A 23,465-nucleotide genomic window follows, 5' to 3' on the forward strand; every position below is an offset into this window, starting at 1 on the left:
ATTTTCTTTCTAAAACCCCAAACCAACCATAGTCCTTATTTCTTTCTTTCTTTTTTGCTATGGGATATATGTCCATTCATGATTTGACCCCAAACCACATTTGTATACTCATCACTGATGCTTGTCTTGATAAACTTTATTACAAGCACAGGGATCCTATGCACTTTTGGAAATCCTGTATACCTGCTGCTAGTCCAACGAGGAATATCAAAGGTTCTTGTTGTGGCTTGTTTTTTCATTTTCTGCTTGTCCTAAAGCCTATGCTGTTATTATTTCCTTGGTATAGCCTTTCCTGATCAAGTCTCCACCACTTATCAACTTATTCATTCTCTTCCCAGTGCTTTCACAGTATTTTCACAAACTTAGTTACAGAGCTATTAAGTTTAGCTATGATTAAGAAAGTGGGTAAGGGGTTCTCTCATTGTGCTGTAAGCCTGTATTTAAGACCTCCTCCCTCCTTCAATAAACGGCATTCGGCATAAAAAAAATTAGCTGAGGAGCCCCCATGGAACTGGACCAGGTCCTCTGGATAAGTGAGACAGTTGATTAGCTTGAACTGTTTAGGAGGCCCCCAAGCAGTGGGACCAGATCCTGTCCTTGGTATATGAGCTGGCTTTTTGGAACCTAGGGCCTATGCTGAGACACTTTGCACAGCCTTGGTATAGGGAGGAGGGGACTGGACCTACCTCAACTGAATCTACCAAGCTGGGCTGACTCCCCAGGGGAGACCTTGCCTTGGAGGAAGTGGGAATGGGGGACAGGTTGGGGGAGGGGAGGCTGGGGGGGGAGGAAGGACAGGGGAATCTGTGGCTGATATGTAAAATTAAATTAATTATAAAAAAACAACAGAAACTCTTAAAAAAAAAAAAAGAAAGTGGGTAAGTACAAAGTAGCTTTGTGGATTCCTTATACTATCTTCCAGGCCATGCTAAATTTTCTTCATAGAAAGTAAGTTATTTAGTTAGAAATAAACATGATAGCTAACTGAAAATCAAATATAAGTGCAGCATAAACAATATGACATCATAAACAATATGGCTATTACCCCCCACAGGATGCTCTTAGTAAGTAGTTTCATCTTAGTAAAAAGGTTCAAGAAGGCCAAAGAGTCCAAGGTTCTTTGTCTTCACTCATGTGTGTGAATTTGCTACTTCAAAATAGACTACTGCAGATTCAGGTATTGACTCATAGAGGACAAAGAATGGGATTGGTCACAGGATTCTTCTTTTAACAGGAAAAACAAAAGTATTTTCCAATCTGCTCAGCCAATTTGGCCTGTCACTGTCCACATGTGTAGGGGAAGTCAACAGTGTCTTGATAGCTAACTTCCTCCAGGATGGAGACCGTTTCCAATCTTTAGTGACTGATGCAGTACCTTCACAGAGGCGTGTGGTCTATGGACTGAGTGAGTGACTCAAATGAAGGAAAGTGCAGCAAGTGCAGAGTCTTCTTCCTGACTTTTAAATGTGACTTAAAAATTGCTAGTGCTCTATAAATAGGGAATTATTACTATTCTAGTAGTTTGTCATCTATCACCATGAAATAATACAATTATTGGTGTCTCTGTAGAGTACCAGACAGAATATTAAGAAGGAATCAGGAGGTTTGAAATTTTGTCTATACAAAACAATCTTGCTGACTCTCAGTTTATGTAAAAGACAATGCTTATTTCTCAAGGTGTTTCTAAGGATAAAAGAAATTCAAACAATAGAAATACATATAGGAATGTATAAAATGCTATAACATGTGAATAATAAACACAATGGCTGTTAAGTCTTGAAGGGAAACCCACAGCTCTTTATATCACCTGTATAAAGCATCTAGCACACCAGCAACATGAATTAGTGATTAAGGACTAGCAATGTCTAGTATGAATGCTAGATACTACCAGATCATGGCTAGATGTGTTTTGAGCCTTGGACTCCATTCTTTCATGTTATAGGTAACTACATCAGCTTTACCTTATACCCACACTTCACTAAGGGAAAAAAATGCTTTACAAAATAAAATCAGTGTCTTGTTGCAGTTAAATATAAAAGCACAGCATAATTTTAGAGTTGAATATGAAAAACAAAATAAATAGGTTAATAGAGAACTATTAAGTTCCAATTCATCAGTTAATAATAATGAATGAACAGTACTAAAGTAGACCAAAGTTCTAAAGCACTCGTCGGTTTCATGAAGTGAAAAGGAAAACAGCAAAACCAAGTACAAGTTCTCCTATGCCCTGAACACACTTGACCAGCGTATAAAGAGCAATTCTCAGCGTGGCCTCGTGGCTCATTCGCACAGGTCACAGTGGCCATCAGAACTATTCCCATAAACAACAACCTCAATGGTCTATTCTCCAAGTTTGAACTAAGCTCTACATCTCTTCAACTAAAAGAATGTTATACTAAAATAAGCATAGTGCTTATAACATAAACAAGAGCTAATGCTAAAGGAAAAAAAAAAGCTCGAAACCAATAAATTCTTTCTTGAGCACTGTAGTGAGGACTGAGCTGGCTTCACTGGATTTGGACACAGATGCTTTCAAGAAAAACTCAGTCCCCTCTGTCCTCAGAAAGTCAAGAACTTTAACTTATTATTAAAGACTCACCATATATTCTGATTCATTTAAGAGGGAACTATTCTCTATATAGGATACCATGGAATTATGGAATGTTCAAATGAACTCACCTTAATACAAACACAGCCCTGAAACAGACTGCAAACCAGGACACACAGTACTACATAAAGTATCATGAGGTCACAAGAGAACTGAAGAACTCCAAGAGGAACATATGTTTCAATAAGTCAAAAGTGTCAGGAAACTACAATTAAGCCTATGTGTCAGAGTCAGAGCCACCCAGTCTCAACTGCATAGACTTTTATTTTTAAAACAGGAGAAAGAAAAGTTTTTCTTCCTATTTTATCTGCATACAGAGCTCTGTCAGCTACAACTTAAACAATGAGCCTTTGTCTTCCAATAAAAATCTGGAGTACCTGGAATAAATAAGTTATTTGTGAATGTGTTAATATCTATAAAATTAAAAGTTGTGATACATTTAGTGTAAAAGTTATTTTAATATTTAATTTTATAGATTAAAGGGGAAGTATATAAACTTAAAGACACTGCTTTTTTGAAATACTTTTTATTTTCTCATTAAAAACTAAGAGGGGGCTGGAAAGTTGGCTCAGCAGTTAAGAGTACTTGCTACTTTTGCAGAGGACCTGGGTTCAGTTCCCAGCATACACATGGTGGCTCATAACAATCTGTAACTCCAGTACAGGGTACCTGATGCCCTCTTCTGACTCCTGAGGGCAGTGCACACATATGGTACACATACATACATGCAGGCAAGACACAAACAACTAAGAGAAGGCTTAGGGATGTATCAGTGATAGAACATTTACCTACAGTGTGTTGGATTCTAGTTCATCGAATAGCAAAGAAGAGAGGAGAGTAGGTGGGTACCAAGGGAATAAGTTAGAGTCGGTGGGAAGCAAATGGACCACTGGGAAATGACAATGATGCCTTATTTTCTTTGGTACATGAGTTATACTCTCACGGAAAAAATTCTGAAAAGCTGGACAGTAACTTTAAATTAAAACAAGTTTAACTGTTTAATAGTTCATGGAAAGACTCATGAATTAATGGGACGAAGTTTTTTTTTAAAAACTGAAAAAGTGAAGATATTACAAAGAAAGGAAAGGACACACCCCTCACTCCCCCCATCACTTTCAACCTTGGCTCAAGCACTAAGTACTACAGCATAAAACATACCTAAGGAGACTGATTACTGTCAAAGATCAAAATTTCAGCTTAGTCCCAAAAGGCCAAAATTAGACATAACCAGAAGCAACCAGGTGTTTTTAAAAAGGCAGATCTAAAAGGATCAGATTGTGCTCCATGATCATTTCTACTTAGGATATTAGGACAACAAGTTGAACTTGAAAAAGTTTAAATGATTCGTAGTTGCTAAAATTAAGTCTCAAGATGTACACAGAATGGTAAATCTCCCATGTATCAGCTAACTTGAAATCTAAAGTTGAAAAACTATTACATGTTTTTCTTTTTAAAAGATTTATATTTTAAATCATACGTATGTTTGTATGGAGAAATGTACACATGAGTGTACAGTGGAGGCCAGAAGAGGGTACTGGATTGCCTGGAACTGGAGTTAAGAGATGGTTGTAAGCCAACCAACCTGGGTTCTGGGGATCAAATCAGGTCCCTGCAAGAGCAGTATGCACTCTTAACTGCTGAGCCATCTCTTCAGTCCCTCTACTAAGTTTACTAAATTTTTTTTTTTTTGGTTGTTGTTGTTGTTGTTTTTTTTTTTTTCCGAGACAGAGTTTCTCTGGTGTAGCTTTGCACCTTTCCTGGAACTACTCTCTGTAGCTCAGGGTGTCCTTGAACTCACAGAGATCCGCCTGCCTCTGCCTCCCGAGGGCTGGGATTAAAGGCGTGCGCCACCACTGCCTGGCGTCTCTTCTAGGTTTTTAAACTAAAAAGTCCTGGTGATAATTATTGCACAGAAAGCAAAATGCACAGGATTCTAAGACTTGGTACTTCATAAACTGTGACAAGACAACAGACAGAAGTAGGTATTCATTACAAGTGTATTAACAGACAGCTGTTCCAGAGACTGTAATTACTCTTGTTCCTCATTTTCTGTGATAAATTTCAAGCAATTATTTGAAAAGAAAAATAAACGGGTTGAATCTAGATTATTAAAGAAAGGGGATTGGCAGGGGGTTGGGTGTTTAAAAAACATAGGGGTTTTGTTTGTTTTTTAAGACAGGGTCTTACCATGTTGGCCTGGTTTGCACGAAACTCACTATGTAGACCAGGTTGGCTTTGAACTCACAGAGATCCAACCTACCTGTGCCTCTAGAGCAGTGGTTCTCAACCTTCCTAATGATGCGACCCTTTAATACAGTTCCTCATGTTGTGGTGACCCCCAACCATAAAATTATTGTCACTGCTACTTCATAACTGTATTTTTGCTACTGTTATGATGGTAATGTAAGTATTTCTGGAGACAGAGGAATGTCAATGGGGTTGCAACCCACAGGTTGCGAAGCACTGTTCTAGAGTAAAATGATTTCATTGCAGGAGGTGGTGACACACATCTTTAATCCCAGCACTCAGGAGACAGAGGCAGGTGGATCTCTGAGTTTGAAGCTAGCCTGGTCTACAGGACAGCCAGGGCTAGAAAGAGGACCTTGTCTCAAGAAACAAAAACCAAAAGCCAAAACAACAACAAAAGATTTCTCTTATGACTGAAAATTATAAATAAGGAAATATAGAATCTCAATTTCTTTCTACTTTGTAACCAGATACTGAAAGCACAGAGCATATAGTGAGAGCTTTTCAAATGGTAATAGGTCTGAAAATGGCCAGTAATCACGGCAATGACACTGCATGCCACACTTTCTTAAATTGTGGAAAAGAAAAATGAAACTGATCATATATTGAATGATTATTATGTTCCTTCCCCTTTATACAATTTCAAGATTAATGTGAGTTTTATACTGTATTTCAAATACTTTACTGAGTAGAGAATAAGACTTGAATAATACAGGCAGGACATTTAATTCCCTCTTAATAAGAAATTATCAATTTTTGGTTATTCAACATTTATTGCATTCCAAATATTTACTGACTCTACTGAATTCTAGGTACTTGAACTGATTTTTTCAGTCATTTAAAGAATGTAAGCACTGTAATTTTTAAGATCTTAAGGCACTATTAATCATATTATTTCACAGAGATAATTTCATTTTTGTTACTATGGTTTAGGCTTTCTAATTTTAAATATTAAAAACTCAGCCATCCTGGCACGGGGGCACATGTAATTCTAGCACTGGAAAAAATGAAGCAGGAGGATCATAAAGTCAAGGCCAACCCAGACAATACAGCAAGTTCCAGACCAACCTGAGCTGTATAATGAAACCTTGTCTCCACAAAAATAAAGCAGTAAGAACAGTCAGCCATTTAGAAATGGGCAAGCAATTGCAGTGTTACTATTTGTTAGAGACTCTATTTATCCTCAGCTGCAGCTGAACAAAGCTAATGTACAGCCAAGATACATTCTTGGTTTAGTAGTGATTAAGAGAGAATAGTCATTATCATTTGTTTTTCTCATACGAGAAACATAATAATAACAGTATTTTACCTCAACCTGTCTGCCTGCCATATTTATTATTTCTGAAAAGTGTCATATCTTATGTTTAGCATCCTTAATTCCAACTTTAAAGAGCACCAGTAACTGTCCTTTATCGTAACTCTTACCAGACTCTTGACTGCTCAGTGGGATATAATGGCTTAAATGGTCCTTTAAAAATAGCCTTTCTGGAGGGCAGGAGAGATAGACGACAGGCCAGCAGGTAAGAGCCAGCACTGCTCTACAGAGGCCCGGGCACCCATGTCAGACGGATCACAGCTGCCTCGACCTCCAGCTCCAGGGGCCACCCGAAGCCTCTGGCCTCCACAGGCACCTGCATTTACCTGCACACACCCACACACACCCATCTGTACAACTAAAAATACTTTTCAAATGGATAAAAAGTGAACTATCCTCTCTAAAATAAGCACTGTTTCCTTTCACTTGTTGTTCCTAGGTTGAAATTCGTGTGTGTGTGTAATGCATATACACATAAAATAAATTTCATATATTTTGCTGTTTCTGGTTGAGAATAATACATATATGTGTATATGTATGTGTGTGTGTGTGTGTGTGTGTGTGTAGATACAAAATGTACACACACAAAATGGAAGCAGGTGAAATTGCATAGAGGGCAAGAAGGACAAACAGGAGGGAGAGGTGAGAAAATGGGAAAATGGGATGGTTATATTCAATATACAACCTGTGTGAACAATTCTAAATTCAAATTTTTAGTCTATATGCATTGAGCAATGGATGAGAGCAGAAATGGTACACATAGACTTTCTATAAATTTACTTTATTCAACACTGGGCACTGTCCTCAATTAATGTACTAAAATCAAAGTCAAATTGAAGTTCCTTCCATGCCTCGAAAACCTCCTTCCTCCATGCTCCTTGGTGCTGGCAGTTGGGGAACTGCACTCCCAGGCCCCTGGGCAGCAGCACCTGGGCAGAACGCAAGGCAAGGGGGAAGAAGGTGCTGGTCGACACCAGGCATCCCTTCCTGCATCCTTTTCCTACACCACTGGACTCCTCCCTTCTACCCGTGACAATGCAAGTGAGTCAACAAGAAAGGAGTAACATCTAAAACTCAGATACAAAGTCCTAAAGATTTTCTGCATAATTTTTCTGACAAAAAATCTGTCACAATCTTTTCTAAATTGATTTTTATTATCTTAGTATTTCCCTTTAAAATCCTTCAATTTTCATCAAAGTCTAGGGATCTTTACATAATCATATATTTAATGATTTCTGCCTCTTATTCTCTCAACTCATAAGGGCTTTTATTGAAAACTTTTAAAACAATTTTAAAAACACATGAAAGTTCAAAAGCATCAAGAATTCATATGAAGTATGAAGAAAATTGATCCACTTGATGGTATGCTGCTGATATTACATCCTCAGTCTAAAAGCTTAGGTTTCTCGTTCTTCCAATAAAGATACTCTCCCCAATATCAGTAACACATTAAGGTTAAGGTCAACACATTAACCTACCCTGTAACTGATATGCCCATTCAAGTTTTACTAATGTCTTCTGTAAGAAAAGGATCTGGTCAATCATTATGGGTAGCATTTATCCGTCATGTTTCTGTAGCCTCCTTGTACCTGGAATAGTTCTTAAAATTATTCTGGATTTCCATAATCTTTTAAGTTGGAAGACTACAGGCTAGAATGGAATTCCCTAACCTTTCTTCAAGATTACATTTTGGTTATGCATTTTAGGGAAACGTATCAGAGAAATTAAACTCTACTCCTACAGTTCATCCCTTCAAGTAATACATACAGCATTTTGTTCCTGACCAGGGAAATAATTTCCAAGTTTCCTCCGACAAATTTGTCTTTCTTTCATAATTGATATTTTGTGAGAAAATTCATGCCTATGCAAAGCCACCAAATTTTACCCATTAATTTTATATCTATTATTATTTTATATGCAAGCTGGTAATACTACAATGGCTTCCGAATGATTTTTCTAATTCCTTTATTCCCTTTCTTTGCCCATTAGTTTCCTGTATCACTATGGACTTGTTGACACTGAATTATCCTCTGATACTGACTTACCTGACACTCAAAGAGGTACTCAATGTGTGACCATCAATGCAGCTTTTGTGCCATTTTAATGTAAATCCTTTTCCTCCTTTGAGTCTTTCCTCACCTTCTGACTCAGCTGATGCATCTAATCCTTCTTATCCCAGTTTTCCCTGCCTTCCTCAAGGTCTTCAAGGACAAGCACAGACATCCGAGAACTCTCTTTCAAGACTTTCAGAATTATTCCAGAAGGAAGGACAGTGTGAAGAGAGCCAGACAGCTCCTTTGGTGAAAACGGTAACTTAACAGGTGTCTGTGCACTCACTCCCCCATTTACCTCCATCAGTAAGGCTGGCTCTCTTGAAGGAAGAGGAGGGCACTGTCAACAGGCAGACTTCCTCACAACAAGTTGCCAAAGGAAGGAAATTCTGGGGTTATAATATTTGGGGATCATTTTTATTCTCAAGAAAAGCATCTTCTCCTTTTTTCGTCAGATAAAATTGAGTAGTTTTAAATACATTAATAAATTGTGAAAACAATGTACATCATTTCTATGTGTCCCACACTCAAATCCCCTATTTGCTATCAACAACTTATACTAGTACACCTTGGTCACAATTAATGAAGCAACATAAATATATTATTACTAAAGTTCACATTTTTTACTTAAACCTCCCCATTTTTCCCGATACCCTTTGCCTATTATAGGATCTTAGCCAGGAGTTACCATTATATTTAGTAAGTACATTTAAACTCGTTGGGTGACTCTTAGTTGTGACAGTTTCTCGGATCTTTCTTTTTCTTTTTTTCTTGTGTCTGTGGAGGTATGTGTGTGTATGTAGGTGTGTTCATGAGGGTGCAGGTGTGTGTATGTTGTACACATGTGCTTGTGTGCATATACAAAGATCATCACCGGGTGCTTTTCTCAGGAGTCACTGACTGGTTTTTGAGGCAAGGTCTCTTACTGGAACCTGAGGCTTGCCAATCAGGCCCATCTCTGCATCTTAAGAACTAGGATTACAAGTGCATGCCAGAGCACCCAGATGTTTGCTTGGTTCTGGGGGTCAAACTAAGTCCTTATACTTGCGTGGCAAGCACTTTACCAACTGAGTTGTATCTCTCCAGCTTCCTTTTTGGTTTTCATGACTTCATTAGTTTCTTGTGGCTTTTGAAACAATTATCAAAAATTTAGTGCCTTAGAAAATAAAAATGTATCTTTAGACACTAAAAGAGGGCACAAGGTTCCCACACACACATGCGCGCGCGCACACACACACATGCGCGCGCGCACACACACACACACACACACACACCACAATATTGTCTATAATGCCTCAGAAGTCTCAAGGGAAGAATCATCCCTTGACTCTTCTAGCAGTAGTTAAAGGCAAGACCAGAGCTTGACATCAACAAAAGTTCCCAACAAGGACAAAGAAATAACTGCTGAAGTTTTCTGGAAATTAATCTGAATAGTGGACAGAGTAATATAGAGAAGGGTCAGGTTGCAGGGAGAAGACTTAGAACAAGACAGGGACTTATAAATACTCTAACCTAACCACCTCTATTTATATAGACTAATTATCAATTTTTAATGTAACAATAGTTTATTTCACAAATTAAAGTTGCTCTGAGCTTGTCTTTTCTCCCAACAGTAAGTGATGGACACTGTGCCAGGCTGGTACGGCAGATACACTCCTTAAAGGATGCATCTCATTCAATGTGGGTGCAACGTGGCTTACTGAACAGGCTCACATATGATAAAGGATATAGACTATAGTTTCATTCTCCATTCCCAGTGGAGTAGGAGGCAAACATTTCCACAAGATTTAGTGTATGGGCCTTTCTGTAGACTTAGCCTTAGAATCGGAACTGGAAGATCCCATGCATCTACCTGTTCCTAGATACCCAGGCCGGGCCTGCAATCCACACACGTAGAAGTGGCTTTATAAATACTGATAATATGAATGGAGAGTGGCAGATCACCTCTGAAAGGGAATATTCCTTCCTCCCACCAACAGTGACAAGGGGTGTAGGAGGGGCAGGACAGACAGAAGTGGTCATTTCAGCCACTGGGCCCCAGCAATGATGAGCTTCAGGCCACACCACTGCTGCTGTGGTGAAGTTAAAGGCCCTATGCGGTCTTCAGTGACAGGCAGGCGACACCCAGGCTGAAGGTAATCTCTTCCTTCAGAACTCTGACTCCCACTGCTTAACCTCCTACAGAGGAGGCTTGCCAGAGAGGAGACTCCAGCTCGGGACTGCTCTGATAAGAACCAGCCATATCAACACAAGCACCCCATGTTCCTTCTCCCAAGCCTACACTGTAGGAGATTGCCATTTCTTTCTTCCCTGGCACCTCCAGCACCACCTTGTTGGCACCTATTCCTAATTCTCAGGGACCTGTCTCTAACAGGAACCCTCATCCTGGCATCTTTGGTGATGACAAGCTCTGTTTCTGTGACCTGCCTGAGTCCTGATGCCCCAAGTGAATTTTTCTTTTTCTTTCTTTTTTTTTTTAAATTATTTTTATTTTATGTGCTTTCGTGTTTTGCCTGCATGTATGTAAATGAGGTGTCGGATTGCCTATGAAACTGCAGTTACAGGCAGTTGTGAGCTGCCATGTGGGTGCTGGGAATTGAACCTGGGTTCTCTGGAGAGCAGCCAGTGCTCTTAACCGCTGAGCCAGCTGTCCAGCCCAGCCCCCAGGTGAGTATTAAGTCTACACAGCAGGACCACATTTCCCTCTAGTCCTCTCAGGAGATTTGGCAGTATTGCCACAGTGTCCTGTGTCTGTAGAGGAAGTCTGTCCTTGAGCTCACTGCAGCACACACTGTAAAGATCCACTGGTGGTACCTAACACTCCCACTAAACCTACTGGCACCAGGATCAATCACAATCCTGGCCTGAGCCAAGCAGCCAACTGCAAGATCTACTGCAGGCCCCCAGGCACAGAGCCCAGGAAAGCTGCTCCTCTGCCACACGACTGAATCTTCTTCCCCTGCGCTTAACTACACTGTGGGTGGGGTAGAGCTAGTGTCCTGGACCCAGGCTGGGCTGGAAGAACAAGGTATCGGCCATCTCTCTCTCTCCAGGAGATTCCTGGGGAGAATCTGGAAGGAAGCACTGTTAGGTCCCACTCCACAGATGTCCCCAAATCCCACCTCCTCTCTACACTACTTTCTCCCAGGCTGGTGTCTCCCTAGCAGTCACATGATGATCCAGCTATGGTTTCCCAGAGAAAGCAGAACATAGAGTGAGGATGGGATGGGGAAGTTCTAGTCCATTTTTTTAATACGCACAAATGTCTGGGAACTGAAGGTCAAAGCATTTGCACCCTGGATGCATAGTCCCCTCAGGCTAGTGAACAATGCACTCAGTCACCAATGATGGGAGTCTAGCACAATGTCCCCTTTGTCCCCGAGCTCATCTTAACACCTCTTCTCAGACAGGCAACTCGGCCCATCAGTGAAACTTTAATGAGTACATGCACTGTGGAGGTACAATGGGGTCTTCTCTGTACAAGCGGAGTCAGGAGGAGGCTCGGAGTCCATGCCATTCAATCTTCTACAGGCACAGAAGCGCTTCTGCGATACGCAAAGCTAGCTATCAAGTCAGCAAAGCTAGCTATCAAGTCAAGACTTGCACTCCTCCTGCCATCGAGCTCTACAGACCACTGCAGGCACCCTAACTCTTAAAATTTTCTTCCTGCACAGCCTTTAACTTGGAGTTGGGAGAGAGACTACAGATTCAACTCAGCCCTCAGGACAAGAAACAAATGAAGAAGACAGGGCAGAAATCAAAGAAGGATAAGAGGCACAGCAGGATGGGGCAGTCATTCCAGAATCCCAGGAGCCCTAGACTTGACCTGGAGGCATATGGGTGAAGTAGTTCAGAAGACGGGGCTGTCAGTGCAAGGTGGTGGCTATGTTGCAGTGGACTTCAGAGTAACCTCAGTGTAGGGTGGTGGTCAGGATCCTCTCTGGGGGGAATTGGGAGGAGGATGGTGGGGTCGCTGATGATCCATCATGGGGTCCTTCTCTGGCTCTCTGCACTTGTGACAGAAGAGCTTCACCAGGCCACAGATGCCAAGAGGGACACCATGATCATGAAGATGAATGACAAAGATCCTGAAGGGGGCCATTCCTAGAAGGAATCAATAGATTTCAACTATTTCAAGCCTAAATTCTGTTGGACTTCACAGGAATTCTGAGGACATGTTTTCACTGTTTTTCATAAATAATTTGATTTACCGACATACAGCCAAATAGCCTGTGAGGAACAGAAAAGGGCAGACCATGGGCACCAGATACTTCCCTATGCCTTTAGAAATACAAGTACATCCAGAAAAAGAATAGTTGTGGCCGTTTAAAATCCCAGGAAATGGTTGTGTGATAGAATTTGGTACTTGCATTTTGAACTGTTTAATCATCCCTTTATACTAAATGAATATTATTTTGCCTCACTGGCATTTTCTTACATCTTAGCTGCTTTCCTCTGGCATCTGAAACTCAGTTTCAAGGTTGAAATATATTATCGTAATCACAGCCAACCAAAGGCATCCCAATTCAAGCTCTCCATAACTTCATGCTTCACCTGTCTATTGCTTCAGTTAATAGGCAGCTACAAGAAGAATATGTCAATAAATCTAAGCTTACAGATTCTATGGCTACCACAACCTCACACTTTAAGGCTTTTTGTTAAATTTGCTGTCTTCACACTGTATTATACACTATAAAGGTGACATGTACCTAAGTGTCTTCAGAAATTAAGTGACTTTACAAAACTCAAGTTTCTGAAGAAAGGTTTTACATATTCTACCTAAAAATTCCCCAAGTCTATCATAAGACTTCTATTACTTCATATTTCTTTAATTACTTCCCAAAACCAATAAAGAAAAATAACAAACAGGAATATAAATTATTTTTACTACTAAGCCACCACTGCCCTTCCTGCCGTTTTCAACTAGCACTGGAGGACTAGAATTATGAGGAATAGCCAAGTGAAGTCCCAGGTCTGATAGTCAGTCTGTAGCATTAAGTACATCATGACTTACTGGGGCCTTAACTCCTTTGTAAAATGAGGAAACTTGACAGGATCATCAGTAAGTTGTTTCAAGTATCAACAATCAAAACTTTAGCTTCTAATAGTGATATTTTCACAAAGTAAAAAGGACGTTTATAAAAATACTGCCAAAATAAAGGATCTAAAGAGTCACAGTAGATCATTAAGGAGAGAGTGAAGTAAGCAATCTGTGCATCCAGATATTTGAGTTAATAAGATGTTGGCACCATAGTAAGAACATTCCCTTGGACTCTGTGGTAAACAGCTTCCCTTTCCCTCAGCCCAAATATCATTTTCTGAGGAAGTTTACTGTTAACGATGTCTTCCAGATTATGGCTGCACAAAATTTATTTTCTATAAAAGCATTTCACAGAACTGGGGAGAAGGCTTGGCAGTTAAGAACATTCAGGCACTATTCTCCCAAAGGACCAGAGTTCAGTTCCCAGCACCCACATGGGGCAAATCACAACTGCCTATAACTCCAGCTCCAGGGGCATCCAACACCTCCAGCATTCATGGGTACCTAATTCACGTGTGAATATTAAGATGAATACACATACGTATAATTTTAAAAACATGAAATAAAACATTAAAAAACCAACAACACTGCACTCAGGAGGCAGAGGCAGATGGAGCTCTGTAAGTTTGAGGCTAGCCTGGTCTACAGAGTGAGTTCCAGGACAGCCAGGGCAACACAAAGAAACTCTGTCCTGAAAAACAAAAACAAACAAACAAACATCTTGAAGAGGCAATGAAATTTGTTTTCTATATTATCTTTTTAAGTCAGAGCATAAAAGATGTCAATTGACTGTGCCTTTTAGCTTTTACACAAACTTCCCTGCCTCAACAGAAGGGCAATTTATCGAGGGCTCATGTATACAAAATGTAGAAGTTCCATTACTCGGCTCTTACATTTTGTGTACAGAAGACTAGAGCATTTATTTTGAAAAACCTGATGGAAAATATTAGATTTTCTTATTTTACTACATCCTTCATAAAACTTAGTGAGTGCTGGAAACAGAGTAACTTACAAATATTCATATACAAAACATAAATCAAATATTAAAAATGTAAGTATCAACACAGTACAATTTAACTTTTCAAAGTATGCCACATTTAAAATGGCTATTTTAAAATAAGCTTTCATCATCTACCAGAAAAAACAGGGATAAGTTTACACCAGTGTGGCTTAATTTCTCTGTACGACCTCATCTGTAAAACTGAAACCAACTTTACAGAGTTGCTATAAAGAAAAGCAGCATGTGGAAAGTGTCCACTACCCATGTGACCCATTATTCCTCAGTGTAACTTCAGGCATAATAGAGATAAGGCCTTTTCCACTTTGCTTCATTTTCAACATACTCCCCACTTGTATTAAAGGCCCCGATCACATTCTAGTTAATAATGTATACTTCTCTCAAATGTCAGCTTCACTGTGAGTGGAAAGAGAAGGAAAACCTTCAGTGTTTTGAGGACAGAGAAAACCCAGTTTTGATAGTTTGTTGCTTTTCTAGTGGCACTATTTATGGCATTGAACACTGAGGTTTATGAAGCAGGAAATAGTTGTTGTGGCTGATTAAGTATTTCTGTTTCCTTCACATATTCTGGTACCACTGATATTACCACTTAACTAAATGCTTATTTATGCTACCCGAGGTCTCTTCTAGTCCTGTACCTGACAACAAATACTGCAATGCAGGGAAAGCCAAAGTATTGGAGGAGATATTGTTAATGCTGAAACGTCTGCTCAAAGCCAAGACAAGATTACATCATGTAAAAGTTTTATATTTTAAAAGATAAAAAAAAAAAGCAAAAAAAGGCCATCAAAAGCTCTCCTTTGAAAAGATAATAAATTCTAACTTAAATATTTGAGTTTCAGCACAAATGAAACTGCAAATATCAGATAAAAGAAGACTCCTTTTCAGTGTGTGTATAGGGGGTGGAGGGGTGTATTCACATGTTTGTGTAGGTATATGTGTGTATGAATGTAGGTGTACATGCAAATATGCATGTGGAAGCCAGAGGTTAATATCAGGTTCATTTTATAATCTCTCTCTATCTTATACTGAACCTGGAGCTCAAGCATTCAGATAGGTTTACTGGCCAGTGAATTCCAGGGATTTGCCTGTCTATGCCCTGCAGTGTTAAAGGTTACAAACAAATGCTGCCACATCCAGTTTTTATGTGAATGCTAGGGACCTAAAGTTAGGTCCTCATGCTCATGTGGAAGGCACATTACCAACGGAGCCATCCCCCCAGCCACTTTCATTTTTCTGTTGGCCTCTCTCTAGTGTTTTTTTTTTTTTTTTTTTTTTTGCTATGGTGGTGATAGAATCCAGGCCTCACACATGCTAGGCAAGTGCTTACCATGGAGCTACATCTCTAGCTCATTTTTCACTAGAAATATATAAATATTTACAAATCATGTTAGAATTTTCTTTTGATATTAGTAGTATAGTACTCAATTAGCAAAAAAATCATAAAGCAGAAAAGTGTATCACAATAAAGACGATTGCATCTTGTCTTGTTTATAGCGTTTACCCCCCGGAGTACTAAAAAAGTTAAAGGAGAAAGACTGCAAAGTCTTCACAATTATCCTCGAGTCTTTGTGGTTCATACAAAGTTCAGCTGCCACCATTATTTTTGACTTTTCTAATTGAAAAGAAGCAAATGGGAAATCTTTACTTCTGCAGGGACAGAAAAAAATGACTTAGCTCCCATAAACTATAATTCGTACAGAAACTGCTTTCTAGTAAGTAAAACTCCCCACCTTTACAACTGCAAAACCAACAATCTACATGTAGTGGGTGGCAAATGTAAAATATGTTATATATATATAAAGTGAGTAGCTGATCAGATGATAGCAATATGCAAATTTAATAGTGTAAGGAAGCGAAGGAAGTGGTCACATGGCAGATTAGTCGTCACATATCAGTTTCTATTCTCCAGTTATTCCCGATCTGTACCCCATTTAGGTCACCAGGAGAACTCACATAAATAGCCTTTTCTGATTTGTGAGCCAAATACAAAATAGTATCTGTATTAGTTACCTTTTCTCATTGCTGAAACAAGGCATCTGGTAAAAGCGTCTGAAGGGAGGGAGGGTTTGTCTTGGCTCACAGTTTTAGGATACAGTTCGTCATGTGGGGAAGGCACAAGAGGAGGAGAGTGAGGCAACTGGTCACATGACACCAGCAGTCCTGAGCAGAGTGATGAATACTAGAGTAGAGATAGCTTCTTCTTATTCAGCCTTCCAGCCCCAAAGCCCAGTCAACAGAACAGTGTTAGGGCCACTTAGGGTGGCTCTTCCCACTACAATTAATGCTCTTTAGAAACTCCCTTGTTGTAGAATGTTATTGTAAGGTGTGTTACTTTTGTTTATGCTGCATTTGTTTAACTCTGTGAAGCTGTGTTACTGTGTCTGTGTAAAACACCTGATGGTCTAATAAAGAGCTGAACAGCCAATGGTGAGGCAGGAGAAAGGATAGGCGTGGCTGGCAAGCAGAGAGAAAGTATAGGAGAGCTAGGAGCCAGAGGAGGAGGAAGACTCCAGGGGCCAGCCACCCAGTTACACAGCAAGCTATGGAGTAAGAGTAAGAAGTATGAGAATGGGAAAAGCCCAGAGGCAAAAGACAGATGGGATAATTTAAGATAAGAAAAGCAGGCTCGCCTGGTGGCAGTGACGGTGGTGGCTGCGGCGGTGGCGCACGCTTTTAATCCCAGCACTCGGGAGGCAGAGCCAGGCGGATCTCTGTGAGTTTGAGGGAAGCCTGGGCTACAGAGTGAGTTCCAGGAAAGGCGCAAAGCTACACAGAGAAACCCTGTCTAGGATTAAAAAAAAAAAAAAAGAAGAAGAAAAAAGAAAAGAAAAGCAGGCTAGACAATAAGCCAAGCTAAAGCTGGGCATTCATAATTAAAAATAAGCCTCCATGTATGATTTATTTGGGAGCTGGGTGGTGGGCCCCAAAAAAAGACAAAAAGAAAAAAAACAAACAACACTCCTGCACAGATAAGCCCAGAGTTTTGTCTCCTAGGTGACTCGAGATCCTGTCAAGTTGACATTAATCATCACAGTATTTCATAGGCTTTCTCAGCTAATTTGCTCCTGTATATTTTGATTTGCCATTAAAACCTATTAATGTGCTTGATATAAACATTATTTGTACTAATGGAAGAGGACACAGTAATAATCTAAAACATAAAAAAATTGCACTTTTGGAGGGGTGAAAAAAAGAGAGATAGAGGAGTATGGAGGAAGAATATGCTTAAAATACAACCTATACATGTACAATACTTGTGGTAGTTTGAATGTAATTAGTTGCCATAATCTCATAAGCCCCATAATCTTATAAGGAGTGGCACTATTAAGAGGTGTGGCTTTGTTGGAATGGGTATGGCCTTTTTGGAAGAAGTGTGTCACTGTGGGGGTAGGTTTTGAGGTATCCTATGCTCAAGATACTGTCTAGTGTCACAGTCAACTTCCTGTTGCTGCAAGATATAGCACTCTCAACTCCAGCATCATGTCTGCCTGCACACCACCATGCTCCCTGCAATGATGATAATGGACTGAACCTCTGAATCTGTAAGTGAGCCACACCAGTTAAATATTTTCTTTATAGGAGTTGCCATGCATGGTGTATCTTCACAGCAATAATAACCCTAAGACAATACTTAAAAATATAATTAAAAAATTCACAATTATATAGGTATGTATATGAATACACACATATGTATGTATGTATGCATATAGAATGCTTAAAGAACTTAAGCCATGATATATGAGTAACTAGGTCTATTCTACATGGCAAGAATCTACTTAGTGAGGAGAACACAGTGGCTATCTTCAAATATGTGATTTCTCATTTCAAACAGTGGCAAAGAGAAGCCAAGGCATGAAAGCTGTAAGCAGGCTAGGGTTGGTTCGTTATACATAAGACTATCCAGTTATAATGCTACAATAGTATTAACAACTGAGATATATTTAATCTGTCTTATTTCCTCTAAGGACATGTATAATTAAATATCTAATAGGTTTTTGTATTTTTCTATTTTAGCAAAATACATGTCCACTGTAGGAGAAACAATGCAGATAAACTTGTGTGACATCAGGTCCCATAAAATTATAGGTGTTTGGATATGCAGCCTTCCAGTTATATGTATATCTACTCATCTCTCCACAACCTTTTCATCACCTTTTCCTAATGCACATATACACATTCTTAGGTTTCAACTCAAAAATTACTATCTCTGGGGCTGGGGAGATGGCTCAATTAGTCAAGTGCTTATCATACCAGCCTGGGGAACCAGAGTTTGGATCCCCAGAACCCACATCAAAATTGGCAGGGTGTGGCAGCCCACCTGTAACCCCAGCAGACACGAGACATATATAGGGAATCACCAGAAAAGTCTGGCCAGCCACACTAGCCCAAACAGCAAGTTCTGGGTTCAGGAGACCCCTACCTGAATATATAAAGCAGGGAGCAATCAAGGAAGACATCCCAATGTCAACCTCAGGCCTCTACACACACTAGCACACAAGGGCATACACACCCATACATATGCAAAAAAGCAGATACACAGGTGCACGCACATATGCAAAACTTTACTTTTTTCTTGGTTCTCAGGTCATGTTATATCCCTTTGCTAGGCACTTGCATGCCTCTACCCTACTAGTTATCCCATTCGCAATCAAATAATGCATTGAGAAATTAATCATTATTAATATCTGTCTTCCCCATAAAATTAAGTATTATATCATTACAGGTTCTTCAGTATGGTATTATTTTGAACATAACAAGCATTTATTGGATGGTAACTCAATAAATTATTATATATCTATTAAGTAAAATAATTATGTATCTATTAAGACCTTATGTACAGCTATGGAAAATGTCTGAGATATCTAAGGGGAAAAGCAAAGTGTAAAATAAGATACATATCAAGTTCCTGCTTTTTTTTCAATAGTAACAAACTTACTTTACAAACAAAACACAAGGAAATAACCACACAATAGTTCATAGTTGTGGCCAGAGGCCCCTTGGAGCTAAATTATATACAGGCAGTTGTGAGCCACTGGATATGGGTACTGATAACCAAACTTTATTCTTTTACAAGAGTAGTACCCACTCTTAACCACTGAGCTATCACTCCAACCCCACCTCTAACCCTTTTCATCACATTTCAAACACTGTTTAAGTAGATTTAGGCAAGTATTTCTGTGGTCTTAAGGGAGAAAGGGAGGATGCTTCAGTAATGATCAAAAACAAACAATGTGCTTCCATTCGTTTGGCTATTTGTCCCTGTGCTTTATCCAACCTTGGTTTCAACAATTCTTGCTCATATAAACCCCCCTCTTTCTCACTAATTAGACTCCCAGCGCTCCACCCGGGGCCTAGCCGTGGATGTCTGCATCCAGATTCCTCAGTCCTTGGATAGGGTTTCTGGCCCAACTATTAGGGTGTTTGGCCATCCCATCACCAGAGTAGGTCAGTCCCGGCTGTCTTTCGGCCATTGCCAGCAGTCTTTTGTGGGGGTATCTTTGTGGATTTCTGTGGGCCTCTTTAGCACTTTGTTTCTTCCTTTTCTCATGTGGTCTTCATTTACCATGGTCTCCTATTCCTTGTTCTCCCTCTCTGTTCTTGATCCAGGTGGTATCTCCTGCTCTCTTTCCCTCGACCCTCGCCGTTCATTGCTCCCACTCATGTCCAGGCTGTTCATGTAGATCTCATCCATTTCTCCGTCATTGGGTGATCCCCGTGTCTTTCTTGGGGTCCTGTTTTACAGGTAGCCTCACTGGTGATGTGAGTAGCAGTCCAGTCATCCTTGTTCCACATCTAGTATCCTCCTATGAGTGAGTACATACCATATTTGTCTTTCTGAGTCTGGGTTACCTCACTCAGGATGATTTTCTCTAGAATCATCCATTGGCCTGCAAACCTCAAGCTGGACATGCCTCTATAACCTTGAACTAAGAGGAGCAGTTCTCAACCTTCCTGATGTTGCAATTTTTATGTTGTGGTGGCACCCCCAACACAAAATTATTTTCCTTGCTACTTCATAACTGCAATTTTGCTATTGTTATGAGTCATAATGTAAATATCTGATATGCACAGTACCTGACATAGAACCTCTGTGAAAGGGTCATTTGATTACCAAAGGGGTCACAACTCACAGGTTGAGAACCATCGCCATAGAATCTTCTTCTAGTACATGGACATTAATAGCTTTTAAAAGTATATTGTCATAAGAGTGATCTTGAATGAGTGCAATACAAGTGAGTGCATCTGGTGTAGAGTCATTTCTTTTATCATCTGAGCATCCTTGGACCTACTCTGCAGCTAAGTGTGGGAGTTACTACAGAAATGGAAGGAACAGAAGGTCTGAAAGGGATGATCTGAACACAGTGATTTTTCTTGTCATTTTGCATTTATCTGGCTTGAACAAGAAAGTTACTCTTCCCAAATACAGGGTTACTAGCTGTACAAAAAGCACAGCTCAGCATATTAAGTCTCTGCTTGATTAAATAAATTGGTTTGTTAAAGTTAAATTTAAAACTAGATTTTCCACACTTACTAAAATTTTTTTGTACAATAAAAAAAACAAACAATGAAATCCCATAGTATAACTATAGATATATGGAACAACTCAGTCACTATATAACCCCTTTTATATTGTTGCATTCTCAAAATCACAAAATTTCAGAAAGGCAGGATAAACACATACACAAAAAAATCTCATAAGGAAATGTCTTATATTAGGAGTTCACAAATGTTTAATACAGAATAGTAACTCGTTAAATGGAAAGTGATACTGGAGGAGGGAATTTCTAACACAGGTGTTCACCAGTGGAATGAAATCTTAGGCAGTGAACTCCTTACTGGAAGATGTGAACAGGAAAGATGGTTTTCTTCAGTGCAGTATGGTTAAGAATGACTCATGGCTTACTCCTAGACTGCTCTCTGACTCCATCAAACTTATGTCACAATTCAAATCTACCCCTCCTTCCCAATGTGGGGGCGGGGGGCACAGGTATCAACTTCTTCCCATACGTTCCCTAGAAGACTTCTTACTGCCAACAGGCCCTCCAAGCAGGTACTTATCAGAGTGGGTATTTGATTTCCTGGACTGGAAAACACCTAACAATGCAGCCAATACTCTATATGCTTTCTGAAGATAACAAAACTGAATTTAATACGATTTGCCAAACCTTGACCATGAATCAATAAGACTAATAACTAATGGGCTCTGGGTAGGATGGTCTTCAGTTGTGACAAAAATCTTAATCATTTTACCTAACATTCAAAAATTTAACAAACACCCTGACCTAATGATCTCCTCTCACTTTGTCTCTAAAAATAAATTAGACTTACTGTTTAAACTTCCTCTTTAGCCCATAAAACCTCACACATTGAAAAAGAAAATGTGGGGGCAGTGTCCAATTCTAACAAATTGAACAAAAGCAATAATTTACCCCAAGGAGATTTTTCAAAACAAAGCATATTCGTATACTATCATAAAACTCAAGGCTTTGAATTTTTTAGTGATCTAAAATTATTTTTATTCCAAAAGAAGCAAAATTATTGAAGAGATTGGTAAAAAAAGATTATACTTAGTAACATAATCATTAGCTCTGAAGTGACCAAAGGGTTTGTCGTTTATTTTGAAAGTTCCTAAATAAAAGAAAGGAAACTAAAAGTGGCTGTAAGTGCCAGACCAGGAACTTTTGATGGGTACACAGAAAACTCCAGGAGGGCTTATGATCCAATGGGAAAAGCATACTTCAGCTGAGAAATCCAGAACATAGAGATAAAAGGTTTTTTGAAGTATTTCACCTCGAGATGTTTGAAAGACTAATAAAGGATAATATCAACCACTTCAACTAGCCAACATACAAAATACCAATTCTGGATAGAGACCTTTACAACTCTGGGTAACATCAATCTCCCTCAAATGGTTACTTCTACCCACAAGGCTGTCTTAACTGTCTTGAGATAACAGGCCTCTCAATACCAAGAAACAGATGCACTCAAATCAGAGCAGAGCAAATTCTATTGCTGGCTGCATCGCTGGGATGAGCTTTACTATTTGTTGCTGTTGTTGACTTTCTTCATTTGCAAAAGAGAAGCAAATGGAAAGTACCCTTAAAGGTCAACAAAAAAGCAGGGCCCATAGAAGGTTTTATTAAGAATACCAAGTACCACCGGGCAGTGGTGACACACGACTTTAATCCCAGCACTCTGGAGGCAAAGCCAGGCAGAGCTCTGTGAGTTCGAAACCAGCCTGGTCTACAGAGTGCGATCCAGAATAGGCACCAAAGCTACACAGAGAAACCCTGTCTCAAACAAAACAAAACAAAACAAAACAACCCCCCAAAAATACTAAGTACCTTCTAACAAAATATACACCACCACTACCCAATTTAAAAGATTTACTTATGTTTATCTGTATGTGTCTAGTGTGTCTGTATGTGTACACAACACATGTGATGCAACTTGTGTACAGGTGTCCATGAAAGCCAGAAGAGAGCATCAGAGGCCAGGAGATAAGAGTTACAGACAGTTGTGAGCCACCTGACATGGTTGCTAGGAACTGAAATCAGGTCCTCTGGAAGAGCATCATTTGCTTTTAACCTCTCAGACCCACAGAATGTTTCTCCTTTTTCCTTGTCACTGAGATTGCTAATATATAAATTTCACATAAAAAGAGATTATGAAAGATTCTAAATGGCAAGACTGGCCCCCTCCTTCATTCGTGAATTTGGCTTCATAATCTTAGTTTTCTCATTGTTTTCACTGCTACCAAGAAAACTCCAAGTCTCTAAGTACACCCTAGGGTCACTGCTAGCAAGAGAAATCACTTGGTACAGAATTCAACAATAAAATGCACAGTGCAATTATTTCATACATAGCTCTTTTCAGCACTGACCTCTTCAAGAATAAAATGCTTGGTCGCATTCATTTCATATCCCCAGGGTTGAGCATGAGGCTTGCATGTAGTCAGCCCCTAGAGAAATGTTTACAAAAACATTTAATAATCACTACAAAATCATCTAGAGGAATAATTCCACTGTTTACCAGAATTTTATTTCCACTGGGGTTTTTCAGGGTAGGAAGGGTTAAACAGAGCAAGTAGACTATCCACACCAACAACTGGTGCTCTGTCTGGGCATTTCACTGGTTTTCACAGCTGGGAATTAGACTACCTCAGTTAGAAGCTGGTTGAG

At 39.6% G+C, this 23,465-nt stretch overlaps 1 protein-coding gene across 2 annotated transcripts in view; it reads right to left on the minus strand.

The window, feature by feature from the left end:
- Peak1 (pseudopodium enriched atypical kinase 1) overlaps positions 1–23,465 on the minus strand; it is a 225,918-nt gene that overhangs the window by 136,454 nt on the left and 65,999 nt on the right. The window contains exon 3 of one of the 2 annotated variants that reach the window (XM_016004414.3): positions 23,168–23,245. The exons of the other annotated variant lie outside the window; for it this stretch is intronic. The gene's annotated coding sequence lies outside the window, so the exon portion shown is untranslated. The remainder of the gene's footprint in view (positions 1–23,167; positions 23,246–23,465) is intronic. 2 annotated transcript variants of the gene reach the window in all.

This window comes from Peromyscus maniculatus, chromosome 7, assembly GCF_049852395.1.
Source record: "Peromyscus maniculatus bairdii isolate BWxNUB_F1_BW_parent chromosome 7, HU_Pman_BW_mat_3.1, whole genome shotgun sequence".
NCBI classification, from domain to species: Eukaryota; Metazoa; Chordata; class Mammalia; order Rodentia; family Cricetidae; genus Peromyscus; species Peromyscus maniculatus.